The sequence below is a fragment of the Salarias fasciatus genome, chromosome 4 (assembly GCF_902148845.1).
Source record: "Salarias fasciatus chromosome 4, fSalaFa1.1, whole genome shotgun sequence".
NCBI lineage: Eukaryota > Metazoa > Chordata > Actinopteri > Blenniiformes > Blenniidae > Salarias > Salarias fasciatus.
In genome coordinates this window covers 16,024,618-16,043,824 of record NC_043748.1, presented here as the reverse complement: position 1 = coordinate 16,043,824, position 19,207 = coordinate 16,024,618, and the positions used below count along the sequence as shown (strand labels likewise).

The 19,207-nt window shown below is 43.8% G+C and overlaps 1 long non-coding RNA gene across 1 annotated transcript; it reads left to right on the top strand.

Moving 5' to 3' along the window:
- Positions 1-7,317: 7,317 nt before the first annotated feature.
- LOC115387531 (uncharacterized) lies at positions 7,318-17,962 on the top strand. The gene is made up of 3 exons (XR_003931384.1): positions 7,318-7,399; positions 16,777-16,854; positions 17,198-17,962. It is a non-coding gene; the product is annotated as an uncharacterized LOC115387531 (long non-coding RNA).
- The last annotated feature ends 1,245 nt before the right edge of the window (positions 17,963-19,207 follow it).

Genomic DNA, 19,207 nt, shown 5'->3' with positions numbered 1-19,207 from the left:
CCTGCATGTTTCCACAGATAACTCTGCAAATTGTTTCAGCAGATGTTTGAAGACAGAGAAATAGAGATACTTGGTGGTTTGACTGGCAAATGGCTGCTCAGGAACTGAAACAAACTCAACAAAACTCAAAAGGAAAAGAAAGCATTGATGAGCAGCTTTTTGTGGAGGTCGTCTCTCATCTGTTTTTTTCTTCTCTTTCTGAACTGGGAATAAATGGGAATAAATGACAGTCTATCATTTTGTGCCTTTTTATTTCTCTCATTCAAAGTTTTGTTTGATTAGATTCATTCTTGTGAAACAGGAATTGGCAGGAAGAGCATCTGCTGTGAAGTCAAAGTTATCCTGGACCAGAACACTGAATGAAATTCAGATAATCTTGACTGATTTCTTTGAGTGGTGCCTGTATTGTTCTTTTTGCTCACTGTTTATGTTGATTTCCTGAATGTTTAAAGCCAATCTGTCCACTACATTGATAATACGACTTGAATGGTGGCTGGTAAGGTCAGGTTTATAATTATTTTTGCCATGAAGTCTTCTCAGCAAACTGTCCCTTCTTTGAAAAGGTTTGATTCTGCGTTTAAAGCCTGCAGCCTGGAGCTTCCATATCCTCCTTTTGCATGCATGACCTGTTCCTACAATGCAAAGACATGACAAGTCAACAGATGACTCTGAGTCTGGAGTCAACTGTCAGTTCAGTAAAATTGCTGTTGACAAGACAGAAAACACCTTGATGCAATAACAAGACATTTTCCTAAAGCTCCTTTTACTTTTAGGGTGTTTCATATTTCAGATGCGTAAAACATTTATTTTCTTTCCACACTTGTAGAAAACTGTTCTGCATTTCCTCTTACATTCATCATTTATAATACATTTCTCATATTACAGAAGGACGTCAAACATGTTGTTGGTGAGCTTGAGGAATGGGAAGTTAAACCACAACAGCTGCTGTTTCCTCAGTTTTGCACATTTATTAACATTTTTTTTAATCCTTAATTAATGACCTGTACAGCCCCCTAGTTGTTTTTTGTGGAGTTTTATTGTAGTTCTTATTTAAAAATAAAAATTAAAAAAAAAATCTTTTTAATTTTTTTAAATTCTGACACACAATTGCAGTATCAAAAAGACAAGAAGATAAAAAACTGTGAATTTTGCATGTCAAAAAAAAGAAAATCGAAAATAGAAATAATAAATGAACGCATAAAAAATCCAGAACAAAAAACAGAAAAAAAGGCACTATAGAAAAAGAAAACGGGAAATCAAAAATACAACTGTATGCTTTACTCAGTACTTCAAAAATGTAACTCCAGTGTTGATCCAATTTGGGGCACAACCAAAACATATGAGTATGATTTGCTGGAGACAAGTTGCATCTGTTACAGACATCGTTGACGGAGTTATAAATCTTTGCTAATCTCGCTTTTGTATAGCGGGCCCTAAATACAATTTTGCACTGAATGAGCCTATGACGGGCACAAATAGATGAGGCATAAACGAGAGAAAGGGCCGAGTTCCACTGTGCTTCCGTAAATGTAAGATTGAGACTGTCTTCTCACAATTTTTTGACTGCAGTTAGCGGAGAGGAGGCAGCGAGACATATTTCCTTATACAGAGCTGAGATACAACCTTTACGAATAGGATCTATGCCCATGATGGAATCTTGGACTGTTTCGGGAGGACGATTTGGAAAATGGGGGAGTTGTTTTTTAATGTAGTCTCTGATTTGAAAATACCGGAAAAGATGATGCTTCGGAAGATCTTAAGTGGATGAAAGCTGTTCAAATGAGGAGAATATACCATTCTTGTACAAATCATTTAGACATTTTATACCTTTGTTATGCCAGCTTCGGAATCCCGGATCAGTAGATGGTTCAAAATAACAATTTCTGTAAATACAGTTTAGGCCAGAGGGGCTTAAGTATCCAAATTCCTTTCTGAATTGTTTCCAGATTTTAAGTGAAGTCAACACAACTGGAAAATCTTTAAAACATGTCATTGAAAAAGGCAGTTGACCGCACAAGGTTGAATGAAGGGGATAAAAAGATTTGTTTTCAAGGCACACCCAACTAGGTACAGATTCATTTCTGCTGCCAGCAGCTGCATCCTGTGAGGAGTTTTCAGCCATCAAGAAAGATCCCAGAAACACTGAATGATCACATTCATGATGGAGCTAATATCTGTTTGTTATTTCAACAGGTGTACATCGTGTTAATCTTAGTCAGCCTGATTCAATGTCCGTGCAGCGTGGACAGTCTTTGACGAGCACCTGTCAGGTTTCTGGTTATTCTCTGACTGACAACAGCGACGCTACAGGCTGGATCAGACAGCGCCAAGGAGCAGCAGTGGACTGGATCTTGGTTCGATGGGGGACAGGAGATTTTTATTAAAACAATCCTCTAAGAAACAAGTTCAGCTACTGCACACTGACTGCAACCAGCAGAGTGGAATTAACAGGGCTGAATCTGCAGCTTGAGGACACTGGTGTTTTTTACTGTGTACGACGCCCCACAGTGTGTTTTGTTGAGGAGGAGTCAATGCAAAACATCATTGGTTCCTCTTACTTATCTGCACAGAAGCAGAGCAGTGATCCACAGTTCTCCATGATGGACGTCGTCAGAGGACTGCTGCTGTTCACGCTCTGCTGGGCAGGTGAAGATTCAACATTTTCCCTGATTATTCTGATGCAAGGACAACAGTTCTCACACCAGTCTTCTTCATTTGTCCTGACAGGTACTGGTGCTCAGACTCTGACTGAATCTGGATCAGTTCTCAAAAACCCTGGAGAATCACACACACTGACTTGTACAGCTTCTGAATTCACATTTCGTGAATATGACATGGCTTGGAATAGACAGGCTCCCGGAAAAGGACTGGAGTGGATTGCTTATATCAGTAGCCCGTCTGGTAGCACTAAATACTACTCTCAGTCAGTTCAAGGGAGGTTTACTATCTCCAGAGACAATGACAAACAGCAGGTATATTTACAGATGAACAGTCTCAGCACTGAAGATTCAGCCGTTTATTATTGTGCTCGACTCCCACAGTGACTGAAGCTCCTTTAGAGGTCACTCAAAATCCTACTGCACTGTACTGTTCGATATGTGTGTGTGAGTGTGTGTGCGTAGAACTCAATTTACTCTTTTGTAGCTTAGTTTAATTTTTGTTCTTTGCTCTGCCCTTTTTTTTCCCTCTTTCTCACCTCGTACTGTTCCACACATTTTAGTTTCTTTTGCAGTGACTAAAAAACTGAAAAGAACCAATGAAAACCACTCACTGCTGAGAGCTCCCATGATCCTTCAAGTGGAGTACACGTGTTTTTGCACGCTCCCTAACTTTCATAACTTCCCATCAGAAGCATCTATAACTTTACTGCTTACAAAAAACAAAGACCTCCTGCTTTGCAGCAGTTATAGACCAATCTCATTCCTTAATGTTGACTTTAAAGTTCTCTCTAAGATCCTTGCCTGTCGTCTTCAGCTTGTCCTGCCCTGTGTTATTGAACCGGATCAGACCGGCTTTATAGCTGGACGACAATCATCTTCTAATACTAGACGCCTTCTTGACATAATCACATCCCCTGGTTCTTTATCCCCTGAGGATGTGGCCTCTCTTGATGCTGAGAAGGCCTTTGACAGGGTAGAATGGAGCTATTTGACCAACATCTTGGGCAGATTTGGACTTGGACGATTTGTTGACTGGGTCAAGCTTTTATATTCCTCACCCCAGGCTTCCGTCCAAACCAACAAAGTCTCATCCCCTCCGTTCTCCTTGTCAAGTGGAACCAGACAGGGCTGTCCATTGTCACCTTTGTTGTTCATCATGGCGATCGAACCTCTAGCAATTAAGTTGCGCTCAGACAACAACATTAAAGGAATCACTCACACTGGCATTACCCATAAGGTCTCCCTGTATGCGGACGACCTCCTACTTTTCTTTTCTGACCATATAAATTCTTTTCCAACTATATTTACTATTTTAAACAACTTTGGAAGTATTTCTGGTTATAAACTAAAGTATGGGAAAAGTGAATTGCTATCTCTCAATGATAAGACTAAATCAATTCCTAATTCCATTGTGCCTTTTAAGTGGTCAACAGATGGGTTTCGATACCTTGGCATTCAAATCTCAACTTCACTTCAAGCTCTGTTTCGTACAAATGTTGCCCCCTTGATGGAGAGGACTGAGAGGGATTTTGGTCATTGGTCAGTTTTACCCCTTTCATTAGTGGGTCGAATAAATTTGGTTAAGATGGTTGTCCTTCCGTGCTTTCTATACCTTTTTCAACATCTCCCCATTCTTCTTAGTAAATCTTTTTTTGTCAAATTAGACAACGCTATTACAACTTTTCTTTGGGCTGGAAAACCACCCAGAATTCGCGAATCAGTTCTACAATCTCCAATGAACAGAGGTGGGTTTGTCTTGCCAAATTTTAGATACTACTACTGGGCAGCCAACGTGCAGAAGTTGCTCTTCTGGATGTGTGACCAAGATGAATCAGTCAGAGGTGTGTGTGTGTGTGTGTGTGTGTGTGTGTGTGTGTGTGCGTGAGTAGGGATATATGGTTTGTAAAACCAATTTCCAGGTTTACTCACCAGCATTACAAGACCAATCGGGTTACGAAACCAATTTTGATGGTCTCATAAACATAAAACTTTATAATGTTATAATTATTGAAATATAATGGTATATGTCATAATTACTATATGTACGATTACATAACTTCTTGTGTTATTAGTTAATATAGTTGATGTACTGTTATGGCCCACCCCCTGCCATTCTGAGGTTCACACATATTGGGCTCATATGCCAGGATGGCTTGTGAGACCAAGACGTTGTGTAACCCGTGTGTGTCCAACAGCGCCCCCAGAGGCAGCAGGACGCATTGCAAGTTATACACATTTGCGGGAAAATATACACAATTACCCGCCAATTTATACACAGGATGTGTAAATGCGGGAGCTTCAGCAGGTTTGGACCGGATCAGCACTGGGATGAACGATGAAAAGTAAGACTTCAATATTTTTTAATTATTTTACATATATTACGTATTTTATGTTATATTAAATTCACTGTGCTGTGTCATTCACTCGTTCCTTTTATTTTTTTAAGCTCTCTATTATTATGTTGGAAAATAACAATTTTCACGCTGTTTGAGACTCAATTTGAGACTGAAATAGGCTTGAAATCTTTTCTGAGTGTTTTTAAACAGTTTAACAAAGCGCTCTTGAACACAACATTTGACGTCTGGGAGGAGTAAGTGTCCTCCTTTGAAGAAGGCTGCGTCTTCTGTTATAACCTTCTTCTGTGAGGCTGGATTTGTGAGAGAGAGGACGTTTTATTTTTATTTTGTACAACCGAAATGTCCTTTTTGTGTCATGCCAGAGCGTGTCTCCCGTTGTCTGCATCACGCCTGTTAAAGCCGGACCGGAGCTCGTGTAAAAGGCTTTAGCACTGCAGCTAGCTGGTAAGCTAATCCTGTCGTCAAAGTAACTCAGGGGCTCAACCATCATTTGGCGAAGCCATTACTGTTTTTGTTGTGTTTGGCTGCTTGCTTTCGGGCGCTTGATTGTCGTCGGCTTTGCTCGGTAGTGATGGAAGTCGCGGCTTTGTTTTGAGGTGCCTTACGTGCAGATTGCTAACCGGGCTAGCCAGTGGACAGGTGTCGTGCCAAAAAGTGATTCCCTGCCATAAAGTGATTTCCGGTCCGCGGGCAGCTGAAATGCGCAGCTTCTGTGGCTCTGCGGCAGTCTTAATCGGGCTCAAACAAGTTTGTTTCTGATCATCCAACGATGTTTATTTATGTTTGCGTTTGATAGCCTCCTGTACGTCCAGTTGCCTTATATCGCTGTTAAATACCGGTAAGCTAGTTGGCGATTTTAACGTGGCTTGTTGTTATGCTAATTAAGATATGTCACGGAGGTGACACGTTTTCTTTTTTTTTTTTTTTTTTTTGCATCAAAATTGCTAGATTGCTCAACAGAGTAATTTCATCCCAAGCAGTGCGTTGTACGGTTTGAAAATTGAGAAAAGAGACATTACAATGTCAAAATCAGCTTATTTTGCTTGCCAAAAGCTGATTCATGCCTCCAGTATTGCATATGGATCGATGTTTTGCCTCGAAATGATTTTATATAACGCAGCAGAGTCAGATTTACAACATTTGACTAAAACCAATACTTTATATCACTTAAAAAATGAGTAAAGGGACATTACAATGTCAAAATCAGCTTTTTTTGCTTGCTACAAGCTGATTCCGCGGACCGGAAATCACTTTCTGGCAGAAATCAAGTTTTGGCAGGACACCGGCTAGTGTGCTGGCTGACCCGTAGTTTTATAAGTCATGGTGCGTAAAAATAGCTGATATTTTCGTGTAGCCCAGGTTCGGCTGTTGAATTTAATGGGCAGCATCATGACATTCTATTATAAATAATTAATATTATTAGTAGAGTTGTTCCAATACAATCCAATTGTTTTCTGTTCCTCCAGTTGGGGGACCTTCAGGTTAACACAATACTTTAATGCAGTGTTGTCCGTGAATTTATTATTTACCAGATTTGGATGATAAAGTGGTGGAATGACTGAGATGAGACACAGGAGCAACTGAAGATGAAACATAGACATGAAGACATATATATATATACATATATATATATATATATATATATATATATATATATATATATATATATATATATATATGAGGTGTAGATCAAAGACATGAAACATGTTTGTAATCTAACACTTAAAATTTACTGTTATTTAACCTCATTTCAAGTGTTAATCCCCTCACTGGAACAGATTGTCTGACAATAATGTCTGATAATTTTTAAAATATTCACCTTCAGCTATGCTTGTCATGTTAAAGATGAAAAGATTTATTTAAATGTAATGTATCTTTGGCCTGTCACATTCCACCAAAAATTAAATGTGCACAGTCATCATAATCATGTATTAATATGTCTACTGAATTAATATGGATAGATGATGGCTTTTTTGCAGGTGATTAACATACTTAGAGTTGATTGAACCAATTCAGATCAGCTGCTCTCGAACCATACTTGGAGTTCAGGGTGAGACGTTTGTTTAACCTCCTGTCTGGAAGATCCCTCTTGTCTAAGCTGGAAGTAAATGTCAACATTGTTTTTTCCTGAACTGCCTGATGGAAGCTGTAAGCTCACTTCAGCATCGTCAAGCTGAAGCTGTGTCAGTGCCTAACATAAAACCTTTTTAGGCCACTGATAAAATGAGTTCAGATAATGCTGTATATTTGTAAGGACTGACTTGACATTATGTTTTGCAGTGAGTCAAAGCAAACAAAACCCCAGATGTAATGCACAACATCACATGAGACAAAAGAATGACAAGGCGTCTTATGGATGGAGAATCTTTGCCCCAACCAAAGGTAAGTGTTTGCTTTAAACCCTGTTGAATCTCAAATTCAACACAATACATAAGTACTGTGTTGAATTTGAGATTTGATGATGTCTGTGATGTCTTGTCTCAAAGCCCCCCCCCCCCCCCCCCCCCCCAGTCACATTAAGCTTTAGTCATTTTAATTTCCTTTTTCAGTTTTTGGTAGTTTTTGTTCAGTTTTCATGTCAGTTTCAGTAGTTTTTGGACAAGTGTGGTCAGGTTTTGCACACAGCAGGCGTGTCTCTCGCATTCCTAATCAGAGGTGTGTCAGTACAGTGTGTCAGTGCAGATTCAAAGACAGGAAGTGCTTTAAAGTGACCTGAAACAATGCCAACTTACTGCTTCTGTATGTAACTGAGATTCAGTGTGGCATGTGTTTGTGTTTTTGTGTGTTTGCATGATCATGGTGTGTGAGACCAGTGTTTGGCATATGAGGACAACAGTGAGAACCAATACTTTAGTACAGAGACCTGTGTGTGTCTGTCTGTGATGCAGTAATGGTTTAAAAGGACGGAGTGAGGCATACAAGGCCATACAGTAAAATACAGTATGTCACATCAGTTTTGCATGATTTAAAACCTTGGTTTATGACAGAAGCAGTTATATAGGATCAAATTTCACTGTTTTCATCAAGTAATGCCTCTTGTCATTGAGGAGAAACAGTAAATATTGTGAATCTGTCCAGTAATGTTGAGATAATATTTGATGAGTGAATTAACAGATTTAGTCAATTTAATTATTTTCCTAAAGATCGACTTTTTTAAAAATCGTAATTTCACATTTTCTAACAGATTCTTGAATGTCAGCATTTTACCATATTTTGAAAGATAATTCAACATGTTTTTTGGATCAGTTTTTGTTCAGTGTTTAATCTGTTGGTTGGTATTTGTTCAGTTTTCATGTCAGTTTCAGTAGTTTTTGGTCAAGTGTGGTCAGGTTTTGCACACAGCAGGCGTGTCTCTCGCATTCCTAATCAGAGGTGTGTAGGGATGGGAATTGTTAAGAATTTAGCGATTTCAATTCCATTGTCGATACTGCTTAGCGATACGATTCCTTATCAATTCTCTTATCGATTCTCATTTAGTGAGAAATGAAACAACACAAATGGGGTGTTTGCATTAACTCTTTAATATCCTCATCCTGAACAGAAGAAAAAAATATCCATGTCATGAAAACTTTGCAAGCTGCAAGTAGCCCCAGTTTCATCTTTTCGTGTGAAATCCAGCTAAACTCTGGAGCTTCTTCCTGATGCCAGGCTGGAAAGCTCAAAACTAAATTACACTGGATGCCTGTGCATGTCTGGTCCAGCTCCACAGCTCTGTCACTCACACAGTCTCGGTGTGTCTGCTGTCAGCTGATGGAGGTTGCCAGATCTGCCCCAAATATAATATTAAAACTGTCCAACAATAGAAAGCAATCCAAACCTCCATCTCTGTACAAAATGCATGTTAAAACGTAAAAAACGGATTTTCATTTATAAAAGCACGTCACAAACACATAACCATTTCATCAACCCACCTCGGGTTCAAAAGAAGCTTGATTGTGCAGAAACCCGCCCAATCTGGCAACACAGCCGCTCCGGTCATAGAGCTTTGTTTTGTGCAATTTTGGTGTCGTTTGACTTTCCTACAGTGAGTAATTACAACATCGTTCATTCTTCTAATGCAGCTAATGATTAGATTGCGTTGTTTGTTATATATTCTGCCAGAAGAATTACAAATGTTATGGCAAAAACGCGACACAGATTTTATTTTGAAATCACAGATTTTGGAACACGTAACTAGTTTACATCTGGCACCGACTTGTTTCTGTTTAGATTGAAGCAGCAGGGCTCCGGAGTGAGGAAAAATAAGATTCTTGCTGAGAGTTTCTGGTCCGCGACTCTGTAGCTGCAGTAGAGCAGACCGCAGCTGCGCTGTGTGAGTGCATGCGCGCCGTGCATGATACGTCGTCACGCACACAGCGGAATCAATAGTGGAACCGTTAAGGAGACAGCCAAACGATTCCTTGGAATCGAGACATGAGGAACCGGTTCTACAAAAGAATCGGTTCTCGATTCCCATCCCTAGAGGTGTGTCAGTGTAGATTTAAACTGGGGATGCACATTTTATATTTTTTCTATGACGCTCTTTAACCGGTTAATAACCGTTAACCGATAAGATTTAAGGCCCGTCCATGCTTCACACGTCTGCGTCGGTGTGCGTTGCGCATTGGTCTGCGCGGACAGCAGCCAGAATTTGTGACCGCGTTGTGCGCAAGTCGCGCCGGTTTACGCATCGCCAGAGCGCCACAGCAAACAAAACATGACGGTAGAAGTGAAGGCAGACAGAACCCTCGTCTGATCGCTCCACACACCAGAGTGGAAAATCTCGTGGATGGAGACAGCAGACTGTCTGGAGGGAGGAGAAGGTCTGCCAACAGAATCGCTCCGGCGGCACCCCGCGATTCAGAAAAAAGGAAAAAAAAAAGGCTAAATAAACTTGAATATTAAATGATAATGTACTGACAATGTATGTGCTTAATTTTCTCTAAATAATCTGTAATAAAGGAGCGGATAAACAGTCTGTAGTGCCGGAAAAGCTTCTCGAGAATTTGTGGAACACTGCGCCTGCGGAACGCGCACAGAAAGAGCGTGCGCATCAGTGGAGCACTGAGGCTCCAAAGCGACTCGAAGCATGGATGACCTTTAAACGCCCTGTTGAGTGGTTACATGCTGCTGCTCCGACATTCCGACGCACCATCATTTAGACATATCACCATTCCGAAATACCGCTATTCTGACACGCAAACGTCTCACCATTCCGACACGGAAATGTGCGCTCCGAGTGAGTGGCTGACTCGGCGCTGTCCAGTGCTTAACTTCAGATTTACAATGACAGCAAATTCTCATCTAAAATGTAAAAAAAGCTACAAGATTTAGACATAATTAACAGTACTTTAGGCTTCAGTCATCTCCTATTGCTTTTTAAATTATGTCGAGAGTGAGCACGCCAGTGATTTCTTTGTGCGTTATGATTAATTTCCTAAATAAAGTTTTGGCTTCTGAAATCCGACTTTTTAAACGGTTCTGATGGAGCTTAATGTTTATCTGGATGATGCGGCTTCACACCAAACCATTTCACTGTAAATCTGGACGACCCGCGGCGTCTGGAGATAAAAAAATTAGATTCAATGTAACGCCGGTTTTGTGTCACATGCCTAAATGCGCACAAAAACACACACCCTCCCCGACTGTACAACATGAAGGCAACTGGAATGAATCAGTGACTTAAGGAGTCATCTGCAGTGCCGTCATTGATACCTGTAATATAATGCTAGCATGCATGAATACGTACGGCTCTGTGGAGAGCTCCGCTCCAGCTGGAGCTTAAAAAAAAATAAAATAACCAATAGTATTAACCGGTCAAAGTTCCTGTTATCGGTTAACGGTTAAGCGGTTAACCATGTGCATATTCCTAATTCAAACACAGGAAGTGCTTTGAAGTGACCTGAAACAATGCCAACTTACTGCTTCTGTATGTAACTGAGATTCAGTGTGGCATGTATGTGTTTTTGTGTGTTTGCATGATCATGGTGTGTGAGACCAGTGTTTGGCATATGAGGACAACAGTGAGAACCAATACTTTAGTACAGAGACCTGTGTGTGTCTGTCTGTGGCGCAGTAATGGTTTAAAAGGACGGAGTGAGGCATACAAGGCCATACAGTAAAATACAGTATGTCACATCAGTTTTGCATGATTTAAAATCTTGGTTTATGACAGAAGCAGTTATATAGGATCAAATTTCACTGTTTTCATCAAGTAATGCCTCTTGTCATTGAGGAGAAACAGTAAATATTGTGAATCTGTCCAGTAATGTTGAGATAATATTTGATGAGTGAGTTAACAGATCTTGTCAATTAAATTTTTTTCCTAAAGATCGACATTTTTAAAAGTCATAATTTCACATGTTGTAACAGATTCTTGAATGTCAGCATTTTACCATATTTTGAAAGATAATTCAACATGTTTTTTGGATCAGTTTTTGTTCAGTGTTTAATCTGTTGGTTGGTATTTGTTCAGTTTTCATGTCAGTTTCAGTAGTTTTTGGTCAAGTGTGGTCAGGTTTTGCACACAGCAGGTGTGTCTCTCGCATTCCTAATCAGAGGTGTGTCAGTACAGTGTGTCAGTGCAGATTCAAAGACAGGAAGTGCTTTAAAGTGACCTGAAACAATGCCAACTTACTGCTTCTGTATGTAACTGAGATTCAGTGTGGCATGTGTTTGTGTTTTTGTGTGTTTGCATGATCATGGTGTGCGAGACCAGTGTTTGGCATATGAGGACAACAGTGAGAACCAATACTTTAGTATAGAGACCTGTGTGTGTCTGTGTGTGGTGCAGTAATGGTTTAAAAGGACGGAGTGAGGCATACAAGGCCATACAGTAAATTACAGTATGTCACATCAGTTTTGCATGATTTAAAATCTTGGTTTATGACAGAAGCAGTTATATAGGATCAAATTTCACTGTTTTCATCAAGTAATGCCTCTTGTCATTGAGGAGAAACAGTAAATATTGTGAAGCTGTCCAGTAATGTTGAGATAATACATTTTCTAACAGATTCTGGAATGTCAGAATTTAACATTGTTTGATAGATAATGGGGGCCCGGCCGGGCTCAGCCCGAAGGGACGACGTGGGCCTGACCTCCGGTGGGCTCACCACCCACCGAGGGAACCATAGGGGCCGGGTGCAGTGTGGATTGGGTGGCAGCCGACGGCAGGGTGCCCGGCGACCCGATCCTCGGACATAGAGACTGGCTCTAGGGACATGGAATGTCACCTCGTTGGCGGGGAAGGAGCCCGAGCTTGTGAGGGAGGTTGAGAGGTACCGGCTAGATATAGTCGGGCTCACCTCCACACATAGCCGAGGCTCTGGAACCCTCCTCTGGAGAAGGGCTGGACTCTCCACTTCTCTGGCGTTGCCCACGGTGAGAGGCGGCGGGCTGGTGTGGGTTTGCTTGTAGCCCCACAGCTCAGCCGCCATGTGTTGGAGTTCACCCCAGTGAACGAGAGGGTTGCATCCCTGCGCCTTCGGGTCGGGGATAGGTGCCTCACTGTTGTCTCGGCTTACGGGCCAAACAGCAGTGCAGAGTACCCGGCCTTCTTGGAGTCCCTGGGAGGGGTGCTGGACAGTGCTCCGACTGGGGACTCCATTGTTCTACTGGGGGACTTCAACGCCCACGTGGGCAGCGACAGTGAGACCTGGAAGGGGGTGATTGGATCGCACGGCCTCCCCGATCTGAACCCGAGTGGTGTTCTGTTATTGGACTTCTGTGCTAGTCACAGTTTGTCCATAACGGACACCATGTTCGAGCACAGGGGTGTCCATAAGTGCACTTGGCACCAGGACACCCTAGGTCGGAGGTCGATGATCGACTTTGTTGTCGTGTCATCTGACCTCCGGCCGCGTGTTTTGGACACTCGGGTGAAGAGAGGGGCAGAGCTCTCGACCGATCACCACCTGGTGGCGAGTTGGATTCGCTGGCGGAGGAGGATACCGGACAGACTTGGCAGACCCAAACGTGTTGTGAGGGTCTGCTGGGAACGTCTGGCGGAACCCTCTGTCAGCAGGGTTTTCAACTCCCACCTCCGGGAGAACTTCTCTCATGTCCCGAGGGAGGCTGGGGACATTGAGTCCGAGTGGACCATGTTCTCCACCTCCATTGTCGAAGCAGCTGCTCGGAGCTGTGGTCGTAAGGTCTCCGGTGCCTGTCGTGGCGGCAACCCCCGAACCCGGTGGTGGACACCGGAAGTAAGGGCTGCTGTCAAGCTGAAGAAGGAGTCCTATCGAGCCTTGCTGGCTCATGGGACTCCCGAAGCAGCTGACGGGTACCGGCAGGCCAAGCGAACTGCAGCCCGAGCAGTTGTGGAGGCAAAAACTCGGGTCTGGGAGGAGTTCGGGGAGGCCATGGAGGAGGACTATCGGTCGGCCTCGAAGAAATTCTGGCAAACCGTCCGGCGCCTCAGGAGGGGAAAGCAGGTCTCCGCCAACACTGTTTACAGTGGAGGTGGGGAGCTGCTGACCTCAACTGGGGATATTGTTGGACGGTGGAAGGAATACTTTGAGGACCTCCTCAATCCCGTCGCCACGTCTTCCGTGGAGGAAGCAGAGGCTGAGGTCTCAGAGGTGGACTCGTCCATCACCCAAGCTGAAGTCACCGAGGTGGTCGGTAAGCTCCTCGGTGGCAAGGCACCGGGGGTGGATGAGATTCGGCCTGAGTACCTTAAGTCTCTGGATGTGCAGGGACTGTCTTGGTTGACACGTCTCTGCAACATCGCGTGGCTGTCGGGGACGGTGCCTCTGGATTGGCAGACCGGGGTGGTGGTCCCCCTGTTTAAAAAGGGGGACCGGAGGGTGTGCTCCAACTATAGGGGGATTACACTCCTCAGCCTCCCCGGGAAAGTCTATTCCAGGGTACTGGAGAGGAGGATCCGACCGATAGTCGAACCTCGGATCCAGGAGGAACAATGCGGTTTTCGTCCTGGTCGTGGAACAGTGGACCAGCTCTATACCCTCCATAGGGTGCTCGAGGGTTCGTGGGAGTTTGCCCAACCAGTCCACATGTGTTTTGTGGATTTGGAGAAGGCATTCGACCGTGTCCCTCGTGGTGTCTTGTGGGGGGTGCTCCGGGAATACGGAGTCCGGGGCCCCTTGCTAAGGGCCGTCCGGTCTTTGTATGACCGGAGTAGGAGTCTGGTCCGCATTGCCGGCAGTAAGTCGGACCTGTTCCCGGTGCATGTTGGACTCCGGCAGGGCTGCCCTTTGTCACCGGTTCTGTTCATAATCTTCATGGACAGAAATTCTAGGTGCAGCCAGGGGCTGGAGGGGCTCCGGTTCGGGAACCACAGGATTTCATCTCTGCTTTTTGCAGATGATGTTGTCCTGTTGGCTTCATCGAATCCGGACCTACAGCATGCACTGGGGCGGTTCGCAGCCGAGTGTGAAGCGGCAGGGATGAGGATCAGCACCTCCAAATCCGAGGCCATGGTCCTCGACCGGAGGAAGGTGGCTTGCCCCCTCCAGGTTGGTGGAGAGACCCTAGCCCAAGTGGAGGAGTTCAAGTATCTTGGGGTCTTGTTCACGAGTGGGGGACGGATGGAGCGTGAGATTGACAGGCGGATCGGTGCAGCGGCTGCAGTGATGCAGTCGTTGTATCGGTCCGTCGTGGTGAAGAAGGAGCTGAGCCGAAAGGCGAAGCTCTCGATTTACCGGTCAATCTACGTTCCCACCCTCACCTATGGTCATGAGCTTTGGGTCATGACCGAAAGGACAAGATCCCGGATACAAGCGGCCGAAATGAGCTTCCTCCGTAGGGTGGCTGGGCGCTCCCTTAGAGATAGGGTGAGGAGCTCAGTCACCAGGGAGGAGCTCGGAGTAGAGCCGCTACTCCTCCACATCGAGAGGAACCAGCTGAGGTGGCTCGGACATCTGTTTAGGATGCCTCCTGGACGCCTCCCGAGGGAGGTGTTCCGGGCATGTCCCACTGGGAGGAGACCCCGGGGAAGACCCAGGACACGCTGGAGAGACTATGTCTCTCGGCTGGCCTGAGAACGCCTTGGGATCCTCCCAGAGGAGCTGGAGGAAGTGTCTGGGGACAGGGAAGTCTGGGCATCCCTGCTGAGACTGCTGCCCCCGCGACCCGGCCCCGGATAAGCGGTAGAAGATGGATGGATGGATGGATGATAGATAATGCAACATGTTTTTTTTGGATTAATTTTATTCAGTGTTTAATCTGTTGGTTGGTATTTGTTCAGTTTTCATGTCAGCTTCAGTAGTTTTTGGTCAAGTGCGGTCAGGTTTTGCACACAGCAGGCGTGTCTCTCGCATTTCTAATCAAAAGTGTGTCAGTACAGCAGTGACGTTATTAGGATGCCAGGTGTGGGTGAGCATTTGTCTTACCAGCGGGGCAAAGGTCCAAATCCAGCGGTGGTTGCTGCTGACATGGACTGTCGGACGGGGGTGGGGGGCTACCGTGACGGAGTGTCGGTCGGACCACCAGTCGGACCGCTCAGCTGAGTTGGGCGGGGGTTGCGCGCGACTGACATGGAGCCTCGGACTGGGGGGGAGCTTTGGAAGGTGGAGGGGGACTTTCGGCCCGGGCGGGGGGGGGGGTTGGCGACTGACAGGGATCGGACCGGGGGTGGGCGGGACTGAGTAGACACTACAAATACTTCCGCTAGTTGCGACACATGAATGGGCACGCCGCCCCCCCCCCCCCCCCCCCCCCCCGCCCCCCCCGGTAACGCCCCACAGTATAGTGTGTCAGTGCAGATTCACAACAGGAGGTGCTTTAAAATAACCTGAAACAATGCCAACTTACTGCTTCTGTATGTAACTGAGATTCAGTGTGGCATGTATGTGTTTTTGTGTGTTTGCATGATCATGGTGTGTGAGACCAGTGTTTGGCATATGAGGACAACAGTGAGAACCAATACTTTAGTACAGAGACCTGTGTGTGTCTGTGTGTGATGCAGTAATGGTTTAAAAGGACGGAGTGAGGCATACAAGGCCATACAGTAAAAGACAGTATGTCACATCAGTTTTGCATGATTTAAAACCTTGGTTTATGACAGAAGCAGTTATATAGGATCAAATTTCACTGTTTTCATCAAGTAATGCCTCTTGTCATTGAGGAGAAACAGTAAATATTGTGAATCTGTCCAGTAATGTTGAGATAATATTTGATGAGTGAGTTAACAGATCTTGTCAATTAAATTTTTTTCCTAAAGATCGACATTTTTAAAAGTCATAATTTCACATGTTGTAACAGATTCTTGAATGTCAGCATTTTACCATATTTTGAAAGATAATTCAACATGTTTTTTGGATCAGTTTTTGTTCAGTGTTTAATCTGTTGGTTGGTATTTGTTTAGTTTTCATGTCAGTTTTAGTAGTTTTTGGTCAAGTGTGGTCAGGTTTTGCACACAGCAGGCGTGTCTCTCGCATTCCTAATCAGAGGTGTGTCAGTACAGTGTGTCAGTGCAGATTCAAAGACAGGAAGTGCTTTAAAGTGACCTGAAACAATGCTAGCTTACTGCTTCTGTATGTAACTGAGATTCAGTGTGGCATGTGTTTGTGTTTTTGTGTGTTTGCATGATCATGGTGTGCGAGACCAGTGTTTGGCATATGAGGACAACAGTGAGAACCAATACTTTCGTACAGAGACCTGTGTGTGTATTTGTGTGTTACAATACAATTTAAACCCCTCTGATCTATTTCTGCTTTCATTGAGCTTTAAACAATCAATATATTGCATTACACAATTGAACAACATGTACTATTCAAATAAAATGCCTGTACTATGCTCTTCTGTTACACACTTTTCAGGCAGAAACTTGGACACTCCTGAAGCTGACGAAAACATGGACACTCCTGAAGCAGATCGATTGCTCCCTGTGCATAATGGTATGGTCAAGTTGAATTCTAATACTCATCAAGTTTATACTATCCAGTTATCATCATCAGATCAAAATGTAAGGACAGAGACAAAGTTAAAAGTTTTTACAATGAGAAGAAGTGGAAAAGTCAACATATCGATGAACAAAACATACAACCTTTTGCAGTGCAAACAGTTTTATGGAATAACAGATGTAAGTGTACAGGAAGTATGTCATCTTTTATTGCAATTGGTACACAACTGAGTGGCAAACAAAACTCCCATTAATTCTCACGGTTCGCCATGGATATCCAGTTTAAATAAAAACGTAGTCAGCCATACTAACAATTATGTAATCTTGTTTGTTTTCAGTACGCAAAAGCAGAACAAGAAGACCATGGACCAAAGTGGAGAAAAATGCTGTGCTGAGAGTCTCACATAAAGAAATCCACATTGAAGACGGAGTGCTTGGTTTGCATAGAATGTGAACAGCCAGCACTGAAGAGCCGAAGAGATATGCCAGAACATTAGAGACTACTTGAGAAACGGGGGGCTGACTTTTAAGCCCCAAAAGTTTCATCCACACTGAAGAGGAATATGGCCAGAAGCCAAAATTTCACTGGTCGGAATCACTCAAGGTGGAAAAGTTTCGCTATTTTGAGCTGACATCAAACTTCCGGCCTGCATTTCAGCTGTATCCAGTCTGCAAGAATATATTATATCCCTATCAGAGAGGGGAGACAGAGGAGACAGATGGCACGGAGAGAGGACAGAGAGGAGGTGTAGACGGGAGACAGAGAGAGAACAGGGAGAGGATATGGAAACAGGAGACACAGAGGAGACAAACATGACAGAGATTATATGGAGAGGAGACGGAGAGAGGACAGAAGTAGGACAGAATAGAAAGAGAGTAGCCTCGTAAACCAGCCCCGCCCACTCCTTATCCACATTTGGATTTTGGTGCTCGGCTCAGTCTGGGCACGCGCCCATAGAAAGAGAACGCGACGGAGCCGTGAAGTGGCCGAGCCAATCAGCGTTGCTGCTTTTTGTTTTCAATTTTTTGGGGCGAATTCCAGTGGCTAAACCGGAAGTGACGCCATCACTGCGCGTCGCGGAGATTACGGAGATAAACTTTAACCATCGTCTGAAAGCTGCAATAAGTAAAGTTATAGCCAAAATACCAAGTATTACAACAATCAAGCAAGAGCCAGAGTCTGCGCTTGGTGAGTTTTCGCATGTCTTTGCGTGTAGAGAAGCTAGAGCTAAAGCTAACCCTTAGAGAAGCTAACGCGTTTTGATGACATTTGTTTTAAAGCACTCAAGTATGCTGTCAGTAACTGACACCCCCTGCACGAAGTTTCTATGGGCTCATGCCCAGACTGAGCCCAGCTCCAAAATCCAAATGTGGATGGGGAGTGGGCGGGGCTGGTTTACGACACTAGAAAGAGAGGGGACAAAAAAGAAAGAGAGGGGACAGAAAGGAGACGGAGAGGATGGAGAGAGGACAGATATAGGACAGAAAGAGGAGAGAGAGAGAGAACAGAAAGGGGACAGTGGCAAAAGAGAGGACAAAGGGGACAGAAAGAAGACAGAGGAAAGACCAAAATAAGTGTGAGGAAGTAGCAGAGTTGCAGTGCATGCATGAAGAAGCCGATGCACGTGTGTTTCTTCATTTATTCCATGCAGCTAATGTTGGCTCACAGACCTGTATGTAAGATGGATTTTGGTTCGCCCTGAGTATTCTTAATGTTTAAAAAATTGATATAGGGCAGATGTTCAGAACATTCTTTGCTGTTAATTGATGTTCATTGTTATAAGTAATAAAGTGTGATCCATTCTTGACTATTGTCATTTCTAATTGTGATACTTAAGTGTTCTTAAGAATAGTTACATCAATATGTAATGCTATGCAAAAATTGAAGGCTTCAAGTAGACCCTGTGATTGGTATCAGCCCAAAAAATCCTAAATGTATGCCCCATTTGTATGGGTGAGAAGGCTTCAACGCTCCCAATATCTGTTGCATTTGAACTCTAAGCACATCCATTTTTTGTGTTGTTAGCAGCTTACAAGAACATGTGACAAAATAGATAACACACACCTGAAATAATATAAATACTAGTATTTGGCACTCAGATAGCGCAGACCTCCGCCACAGCTCAAATAAGTCACCAACAACCATAAAAACACCATATATAATAAAACAACATTGTGCTCGGGGTGTGATCGGAGCAGAGCGTTGTGGCGTGCGGTGCCTCTCTCTCTCGCCCTTGTGTGTGTGTGTGTGTGTGTTTATCTGAAAAGGAAAAGCGAAAAGCAACAATTTATGTTATTTTACTTTATTTTAATTAGAAAATTGACCAGATTCTCTCGTATTTTCCGTT